The sequence below is a fragment of the Phaenicophaeus curvirostris genome, chromosome 6 (assembly GCF_032191515.1).
Source record: "Phaenicophaeus curvirostris isolate KB17595 chromosome 6, BPBGC_Pcur_1.0, whole genome shotgun sequence".
Lineage (NCBI taxonomy): Eukaryota > Metazoa > Chordata > Aves > Cuculiformes > Cuculidae > Phaenicophaeus > Phaenicophaeus curvirostris.
This window is the reverse complement of record NC_091397.1, coordinates 57,331,985-57,342,479: the sequence shown is the minus strand read 5'-3', so window position 1 is coordinate 57,342,479 and position 10,495 is coordinate 57,331,985.

The window sequence follows — 10,495 nt, the reverse complement described above, 5'->3', positions numbered from 1 at the left end:
TTAATTCCCCACATTCAATTCCTTGAATCTAAACTGAATCTACCACATCAGTGTCTGATTTGCCTCTCCTCTGAACCTTTTAACTTTTGATGAAAGAACTTCTGCTTAGTTTAATGCAAGATATGATCAAAGCAGCTGCTGGTAATACAATAGCACTCCTTGATTTCCATGTTCATGTATCGTCTGTACACAAAGTTTCAAATACTATCTTAAGGAAGATAACTTAAACCTTCAATTTGCAATATTTTTAGGAAAGCTTTTGGACTGTAGTACTCTGAAGAGTATAAAAATAATCTAGCCATTTGGAGAATGTTATTTAATTAGATTATAAGTGAATAAACATTGCCTTTCTGTAGCTATATAAAAAAAAATAATTTGCCCACAAACCAATTCTAAATACATTTTGAAAACTTCTCTGAATGCTGCATTTATTGCAAGGTGGAATTCCTACTGAAATCCATGGGAAGACTACTTCTTTACAAGGTGACAAGCGCTGGAAAGTAAGCTGGACTCTATTCAATGCCATAGAAATATCAAGCCTGTGATGACAGCAGCATTTCAGAAATACTCCATGTCCTATACTTCACTCCTGTTATTCATCTACATGGAATTATAAAGTTATAATATACGCTTTACACTGTCATATGATTCATAAAAATAAAGTGAACCAATACAAGATATGCCTCTCTCCTTGACCCTACTCAACTTGTAACTCTTTCTTGCCAGTTACACTGGTAATATTATGATACATCGGTGTAGATGAATGACATTATTTTATTATTATTTTTATTAAATCTACCTTGCCTGTGATACTGCAGTTTTTCTTCTTCAGTGAAGATACTTCAAGGAAGACCTGTAACAGCAAATTTTATCCAACACAGTAATATTCCTGGCTTTATATAAAATAGACCATTAAAACAGGAGAAATTAATATATGTGGTTTAAAAACAGCTTCATTTTGGCTAGTGTCTTTTAGTGTCTGTGATCATTGACACAAGCCACATGACTTTTGTGCATGTCAATACTCAAATCACTAAACGCAAGTCCATAATATTTACCAAAGTCACTGCTCTTTTTCAGTGTTATTGGTTACTTTAAACTCATAATATTTTCAAAACACATGTTGGCACGTGAAATGAATATCAGCAGAAGGAAACAACCACAAGCACAGCTTTTTGTAATGTTTAGCCAAGTCAGATGTTTTGGGTTTTGTTTTTTGGGGTTTTTTTTTGAAAGGATGAGACCTACATACTTAGTCTCAGACAGCAAGAAGCACAGATATCCTAAACTAAATCTAAATTTTTTGGGGTCTCCATGAAGATGTCAACTAAGCCTACTGTGATTCTGCCGGTGTGACATTTCAAGAGAATGCTAGAGCTGAATTGATTCTGTTTTTTTCAAACAAACAGTGTGCTTACTGAAAGTTTTGACTGTCCTAAACCATCTTCCTTACAGGCTTTCACCTGAAATAAATGCCGAGATGCACCCCTTACATTCAAGGTGGGATACAGTTCCCACAATCATAGAATAGTTTGGGATAAACGATCCTCTAGTTCCAGCAATCAGACACATCATTTTAGGTGTCTGCTTGCAAAGAGGCATGAAGGTGGAAAAATGAATGATAAATGTTCAGATTGTGTCTTCTTATGGATAGCATCCAATATAGATAGAGTTAAATAAAAAAAATCCAATGCATTCACAGTGATACAGTCTAAAAGCTCCTCCTAATTACTGTCTTCGGCATATGGTATGAATTTACCTGTAATTCATTAAAAGCTTTTTTGAATGACATCAAAAAGGGAAACACACAGTGCATACTGACTTCAAGGATATTTAGTAATAAGCAGTGCAGCTGGGATCTTCTAATTATTTCCATAAGCATCAGTTCATCAGAACAGTACAACTGGGTCCTAGTGAATGACATAGACTGCTATAAGGAGGAACAGGAGGAAAAAAAATCTTTCTTTTCTTTTTTTCATTGACCCAAATAAAGTTGTATCAGTAAATCAAAGTAATGTTTGAGTAACAACCATTTTAAAACTGAATACCTTCTTTTTTCTTTGAGTTTGTTTTTGGTGAAATCAATACTAAGTAGTTAATTATTTGAATTTCTGTTTTACAAGCATTCTGCAATACAGCTAAAGATCCCTTAAAATGAAGCATTGCTTCTCTGGATGTAAGTTATTTTATGGGCCACTTAATTAACTAATGTGCTACCTGAATTTATTCCTGTACTGTCATTCATTAGACAATTATGAGATCTTTCAGGAGCTTCAAATAGATTTGGTAGTATAGCAGACACAAACTCACACCCTTTTGGAAAGAATAAAGAATTAAGAAATACATGGAGGCAGTTACAGTTATTTTTCAGCTTCCTGCCCTTTCTTTCATTATCACAGGCACATAAAGGAAGATCAATGCATTTCAAAAGTTAGTCTTTGATAGTCTAATTGTTTTGGCAGGCTATTGCCAGCTAGAAAAGTCTAATCACTTCCTGAATCTTTAAAAGCTAGTCAGGTATTTTCTCATGCATACCTTGGAAGCATCAACTCCTCCTTAAAAGGAAAAATCCTTCATCAGACCTTTCTGATGCCCACATTAATTTAGTTCCAACCAGAAGTTCATCAGAGTTCTTGTAATCTGCTTAGTAAGTCGTACAACAGAAGGAAAGTTGGTGAAAGGCTGCATGACTGTGCAGTGATGCATACAGAAATGTAAATTTACATAACCAGTTTAATATTGCAAACACAATTAGAGCTAAAAGTTCAGCTCTGCATGAAAACAGAACAGAAAGTACTGATCTAGAGTTTACAACAGAACAAAACACAGGGTCTGTATCTCACTAGCCCCTGTAGATGCCTCAGCATTCCCCAGTCCACGTGAAGGATTTCTTTTGTTCTTATGAGGCTAAATTATTAAAGGTTACACTGGACAAAACATGCTCCTAAGGTCTTGTCATCTGTCAGCTGAAGGACTTGATCCGAAACTTACTGGAAAAGAAGGTAGATCTCAGTCTGTATATCTGCAGAGTGCACAACTGTCAGTGAACACTGTTACTTCTCAAGTGGGAGGAGGAAGAAGTAGAAAAAGGAGATTGTAGTGTTAACTGGGGGTCTAGCACATGGTTCTCAAAAAGGGAGGACATCTAGAGGGTGTCAGCATCTTCATTTTAAGCACTGGGGTTTGACTAAATCAGCTTTGGGACATGAAGTTCTTGTTCCCCCGCTCATCAGGAGCTATATATGTGGCAGACAGATGTAATAATACTTTGTTACTCCCCTCAGCCTTGTTCCCTCTGAACCAGAACTTGGTGCCATGGTAACCATCATCAGGACTAGCCACAATACATGGCAGTCTGAAATCACAGAATCAGATAGGTTCAAAAAGACCTTAAAGATCTTCAAGTCCAATCATTAACCTAACACTGCAAAGCCCACCACTAAACTGTGTGGTTAAGCACATCTTCACATCATTTAAATACCTCCAGGGAGGTATTTAGACCATTCAACCATTTCCCTGGGCAGGGGAAGTGATATTTCCTAATATCTAGTTTAAACCTCCCCTGGCACAACTTGGGGTCATTTTCTGTAGTCTTATCACTTGTTACCTGAGAGAAGAGACTAAGACCCACCTCACTACAACCTTTTTTCAGGTGGTTGCATTCAGCCTCTTTTATTAAGAATAAACAACCCCAGTTCCTTCAGCCACTCCTCATAAGACTTGTGCTCCAGTCACTTCATCACCTTTGTTTCCTTTCTTTGGACACGCTTCAGCACCTCAATGACTTTACTGTAGTGAGGGACCCTAGTCCAAAGTGAAGGATATGTATTCCATGCTCCAGCATGTATCATGATAATGTGAAAAAATCATGTTCCAGGACTGCAGAAGATGAAAAGAAACAAAACTGTTGTGTTGAAATTAGTTCTTGAGAGCCAACTCAGGAATAAATTATTCTCAAAACCAAACCGCACTTTCATCTGAAAGTGAACTCCTTGGTTCACTTCAAAAAGAAGCCTGGAAGTTAATATATAAGCCATGTCAATGACCCACCCAGGATATGGACTAAGTAGTGAAGTCACTCTGCCATTTGTCTTATTTCCCATCTCTCAGAAGTAGAAACCTTCACTAAAACTCTCACCAACTGTTCCTCAGACACAGTTTACACCTAAACTCATGTATTTAAAAATACAAGATGGAGCACTTCTGTTCCGTTTTGTCCTTCATTATGTTTATCAGCACAAGAGAAAGTAGAGCTGATGAGGACCTGAGAGGGTAATTTCATCCTTCCCCAATTCTCAAGGAAAAATAATCTATGCTAAATTTTTCCTTGTAGACAATTACTGGACCTGACCTGAAAAAAAGGGAAGGGAAATGGAAGGGGAAAAAAAAAGGAAAGGGAAGGGAAGAGAAGACACCAACAGCTCCATCAGTAATCTGGTCTGGTGCTTAACTATCCGTAGAGACAATGCCATTTTCCTAATATCTTTTTTTTTTCTTTCTTACTGTAATTGAGTGCCACAGTAGATATGGAAGACACTGGATCACACTGGTTTTGCAACAGCCTCTCATATTTTTCTAAAATTAATTGCATGTTTTCCACTACACCAAACCAAATTCCATCTGTCTTTCCTCAGAGGTTATGTCTTTTATATCCCTTCAATTTTGCTTTCTTCCATAATTCCTATCACACACATCTATCTTGAAATAACTAAAATTAGAAACAGCAGTTTAGCTGAGGCTTTAACAGCACTACACAGAGAAAACACTACTCCATGTGTTTCACATATGACTCTTCTGTGGTTTTGTGAGGTTTGTTTGCTTTTTTTTTTTACACAGAAGTTTGACATTGATGGCTTCTGTTCAGCTTTTCCATTCAGTATATCTCCTAGATTATGTTCTGCAGAAGAGTTGCCTACAAAGCCGTTCCCAATCTCTACTTCATGATAGATTGTTTCTACATAAGGATCTTGTGCTTCTGCATAAAAGAATGACCTCTTATTTGTTTTTGAAGTCCATAAAAAAAATTTTATTTATTGCTGCTCTTTTTATCCACTTTGCCCTTAGACTGCCTTTCCGTGAATAACAATAACTCTATACTCAAACTTATTTTATTTTGTTGCAATTCCTTTCTTTTTTCTAAAGAATCATGAACTTCATAACTTCACCACCACTTTCATGCAGAGTTCCTTCCTTGACCACATTCTGCTTCTCAGGATTAAATGTAGAAAAGCCCATCTCCAGTTACTTCTTTCACCTCTTAAAAGAGAACTTCGTTCCTGGTAATTTCCAAGAATTTAAGAGGCATTTTCCCCCTCTAGCCTATGTTGCCCAACAGGTGCCCAAGCATATAGTTGTCTCTTTAGTCCTTTCATTTAGCTAGACTAATGAAATATCATCTTCTTAATTGTCTTGGTGTGACAGACCAAACCCCTTTGGTTTGTCTTTCTCCTGATACAGGGAAGGCCTTAGAATAAGTAACTCGCTCTATTATGTAAGGCAGTCCCTCCTCCCTTTCTCATTGTTTCCTCCCTGCCTTTATACACCTATGGGTGTATAGCTTCACACTCAGTCCTGTGAATTATCTCTGTAGGTCTTTATCAAATTGAGTCACTATTTTGATAAAGTATGAAATCTTCCTTTTGAAGGTATACAAAGAGTTCAGCAGAAAAACTGCTTTCTGTGCTTCCTATGATCTTATTGCTCATATCGCTCCATTACTTAGAAAAAAAATAGTATTTTCTCTTCTTTTATAGAAAGCAATGAACCACATTGACTTGAGCTTTTTTCATGTAAGAATTAAAGTGATTACTCGAGAAATCTGCAAATTTCTCACCCTTATCAGTTAAGTTGCCCCTAAGACAGACGTGCCAACTTTATAAGAGAGAATAAAATGCATTCCTTTCTTTTCCTTCGAGTAAATGTGTACTGTGAAGAACTTGCAAAACCATTTCAGCCTCAATAAATTTTAGCTAATTGTTCTGGTTAGAAACAATTATGATTAAACCACTGTCTTTCATGTGACTCTGTTTAGTTAAAATAATTAGATATGTTCCTGCTCCCTGGTTTCCATAAAACCACGTAACTGTTTTGCTTGGCTACACCATGAGGACTTTCAGACAACATAGCTCAGTCCTTCTGAGAAAGTTCAAGATGTGGTGTGACATATATATTTTGGTGTAACTCTACTTGATTTTTAATTCTCCCAGCACTCACCTTTACCCAGATTTTCTCCATCCATTGCACCAAACCCCTCATAGCTCTGCAGTTGCCAGTGCCAAACTTGGGTTTGGTCTGGAGAGTTACTATATTTTAGCTAGCTGCACCCTGTAAAGAAACTAGAAAACTTCTTAACTTCTAGTTTGCAAATGTTATTAATATCCTCAAACTTTTTTACTAGCTTAACCAATGGTGTAATTAAACAGAATTTACCCCACCCTCATTGCCCCAGTTGGTATTCTGAAACTGGGGGGTTTCTGTTTTGTACTACCCCAGCTGGGTTTAGCATGGTTCAGTGTGATGGAGAATGGGGAAAAAAACTGTCCTCTCTGAAAGACACAGAAACCCACAGCTGCCACACAAGAGAGTCCTTTTTATTCCCTGTGGCTGCTCAGTACCACCAGTTTGTATAGCTCAACTTTGATCAGTCAGGCAGTGATGGAGAAAAACCTACCTCTCTCCCACCCCCTAGACATGAATCAAGCTTAGGCAGAATCTTTCTGTTCATTTTATATTGACAAAGTTAACTATGTAGGATATATTCATAAGTCACATATTCATAATCTAACATCCATAACCTCCATGAATATACTCCATGAATGTCCAGATGACAATGAGCCACTCCTTTTACGCCCACTAAAATATTGCAGTATGTCACAGTCATGCTACAAGTACCGCACCACGACTATAGCTACTACCATTGGCAATAATATTACTGTTGATCTTGAGTGCAACACGTATGCCCCTGTACTGAACTGATTGCAACTAATGGTGACTAGTCCACAAAGCCTATGCACCAATATTCCATTTTGATCTAATTTCTGACAACAAGACTTTTTTATTTTATTTTATAAGTGATTCTGGCAAGTCTTTTCTGGCTGAATTTCAGTTACAACGCAGATGCAAAAGTCACAAAACAAGTAGCACCATAGAGTAATAAGTAAAGATAAAGGTCTTTTATAGCTTCATCCTGTTAATCATCACCGAGATCCATGGAAAAGGTAGATGATCAGCTGCAATTAAGGTAACAGGTCAAATACTAGCCCTGACTCCCCACATGTGGCTTGTGGGTGCAGGCTGGGTGTGTCTTGTTGTTGTTCTTCCTGGTGCTCTTCTGGTCTGTTGCAGGAGTCAAAAGTAGTAAGCAGCTATGACACTTGTAAAATATAATACACCTTCTTTGTATTTGTCTGTTGCTTTGAGGAACTGTCCCAGTTAAATTGTGTGCTACTACTTTTGCATACCACACATTGTGTTCTTTTCAGTGTTAATACTTCGCTGAGGAAATGAGTTTTCATTTCCAGTTTGTGTTTTGGAGTTTCTTGAGCTGGGTTTGTTTGTTTGTTTTTAATAATGCTGTGCATATGGTTAATAGCTCTTTAAAGCAGGTCTCTTTTTTCTAGCTTAGTCAGTTATGCTGGCGTTAATTAATGATACTTGACTGTGTTTAATATTGCTTTTCCTGTCACTGGCCACATTTGGACACGTGAACCAAACACATGGAGGCATGGGTATATATTATCTGTTTGGAATAGACTACTTTTAAGAAGCACTGAGTGTTTCCCAACGTTGCATAAGTATTTCTGGATAAAAGAAGAAACACTATTTCTTCTCCAAACCACGTTATGATATTTTATCCTAATGTGAGTGTCCCCCAAAAATCACAAAGGCATTACTATAAACTATTATTACTTGTATTGTTTCTCTGCCTTCTTTTATTGATGGTAGTCTCTCTGCTTGACCTGTGAGTGTTTTAGTCCAGAATTTCTGTTTCTGCAACAATGTCAGATTGTGCTAATTTATTTATTAATTTTTATCTAATCACAGAGTAGCTAGCTGTAATTGGACTACAAATATTTTTCCAGGAGACTATTTCTTTTGTTCATTTTCTTTTTTAATCTGTTTGGTTTTGTCTTGGGGTCCCCCTGGGTCCTCCACTTTGGAGATGATCATTAACCTGCATAGAGTGTAACATCACTCCCAAAGGCAGGATGCGGGGAACACAACAAGTTTCTTTTCAATACCCCATGCTTCTCTTTTCTGCATCAGCAGTTGCTCATCTAGCACACCCTTTTTGGATTGACTTTTCTATGCAGAACTCTGAGAGTTTTTCTTACCAGGCATGCAGTGCATAGAGCAATGGGTATGAATTGTAATTGACACTTTACTGCTACTGTTTGTGAATAACTGACAACAAAGCTTTGGAAAGTGGAGGTGTGTGTGTTTCAGAGGTACCAAATGCTTCCAAGCTGTCAGGGATCCCAAGTAATATCTCTGTGATTGCAAGTAAGAGCTCTGAAAACTGATCCAAGACAGTTTTTTGGGTTCATGCTACCTCTGTTCTTCTACTTTGCTATCTATGTGCTTCATCAGTCCCACACATAGCATCAAATCCAGGCATTTGCTTTCTAGGTGGGATGTTGCCACGTTCAAAATTTTAAATGTAATGATGGTTTCTTCTAAAAATAACAGTTACTCACCTGTTTTAACAAAAACTGAGCCATGAAGAGGAGTTGTTCTCACTCCCATTGAGATGATTAAGAAATTCCTATTGCCTTTGGTGGAGGAAATACTGCATACTGCTGTGAACCTTGGAGGCTGTGACGGTGAAGTACTTCAGCTTGCTGTTCTTTTCCTAAAAATCTGTGAATTCAAATTCTTCATGGTGTCAGAAGCCAAACCTTCTCACTAATATTCTGGAACAAAGAACACAGTCATGGATGTAATAGGTCAGTAATAGGTCTGATGTAGGAGTTTGAATCTAACATACTGAACATCTAACTCAACATTCTGGACAGGAAGCAGTAATGCCTAATAATGCCTTATCTTCTGGGGCATCCCTTATCTTTCAGGGCATCATAACCAACATGCAAAATGCAACCTGAATCCTATGGGGAAGGCAGAAAAGGAAAGCTTAATTTAGGAAGAATCCTGAACTTGTTACTCAAGAATAACATAAACTAAGTAACTAGGTTAATTATCTGGGACTCAGCTACAGGATAACAGCATTTGAGCGGATGGAAAAATAACTAGGAGTTTATTCTTCAGAAATACTAAAGGCATTACTGGAAGCAAATGACATATCTTCCAATACGTGTGGATGCGGTAGCTGAAGAACTGTTATTTTTAGGGTTGTGCAGAAAATTTTAATTTGTTTACCTGATTTCTTCAGGGAGTGGGGGGCAGGGTGTCAGCTCTGAGCTAACCCAAAGCAAGAAACAGTCTTACTTTTGCGAAAACAAAATTCAACACAAATTGTTGGGAAGAGATAGGAACTAAATGGGCAAAATACAATGTTTCAAAAGCAGCATGGCCAATAGGTGGAGGGAAGTGATTCTGCCACTCTGCTCTGGTGAGACATCCCCTGGAGTATTGCATCTAACTCTGGGGTCCTCAGCACAGGAAGGACATGGACCTGTTGGAGCAGCTTTAAAGGAGAATCACAAAATGATCAGAGGGCTGGAGCACCTCACCTATGAGGACAGACTGAGAGCTGGTGTTGCTCAACCCTGGAGAAGAGAAGGCTCTGGGGAGATCTTATAGTGACCTTCCAGTATCAAAAGGGGGCCTCCAGAAAAGCTGGGAAGGGGCTCTTTATCAGAGAGTGCAGTGACAGGATGGGGAGTAATGGTTTTAAACTACGGGAGGGTAGATTTAGACTGGTTACAAGGAAGAAATTTTTTACAATGAGGGTGGTGAAACACTGGAACAGGCTGCCCAGGAAAGTAGTGGAGGTCCCATCCCTGGAAATATTCAAGAGGACATGTCCCTGCCCATGACAGGTAGGTTGGAACTAGATGATCTTTAAGGTCTCTTCCAACCCAAACTATTCTATGATTCTATGATTTTGACCTGCAGGCTCTTGCCCTCAGCATCCCCTTGGAAATAGCCCACAGGGCTTCAGCCCAGCCCTGTTATCGGGGTATTGCTTCCCATCTTGAGTCTCACTGTTATGAAAACTAGAAGAATTTTAACTTTGAAACCTCTGCTGATAAGCAGAGGTGAAGGGGTATTTGAAGAGGAGTCAGTGAAACTTTCATGCTTGTGAAAGCCATCTGCAAGGTCGTGCCCAGCTTGGGGAATTGATTCACTGCATTCAGTAAATTTCAACTGAAAGGAACAAGTCCAGAGAAGAGCAACAAAGCTGGTGAGGGGGCTGGAGAGCAGGTCTTATGAGGAGCGGCTGAGAGAGCTGGGGGTGTTTAGCCTGGAGAAGAGGAGACTGAGGGGAGACCTCATTGCTCTCTACAACTACCTGAAAGGAGGTTGTGGAGAGGAG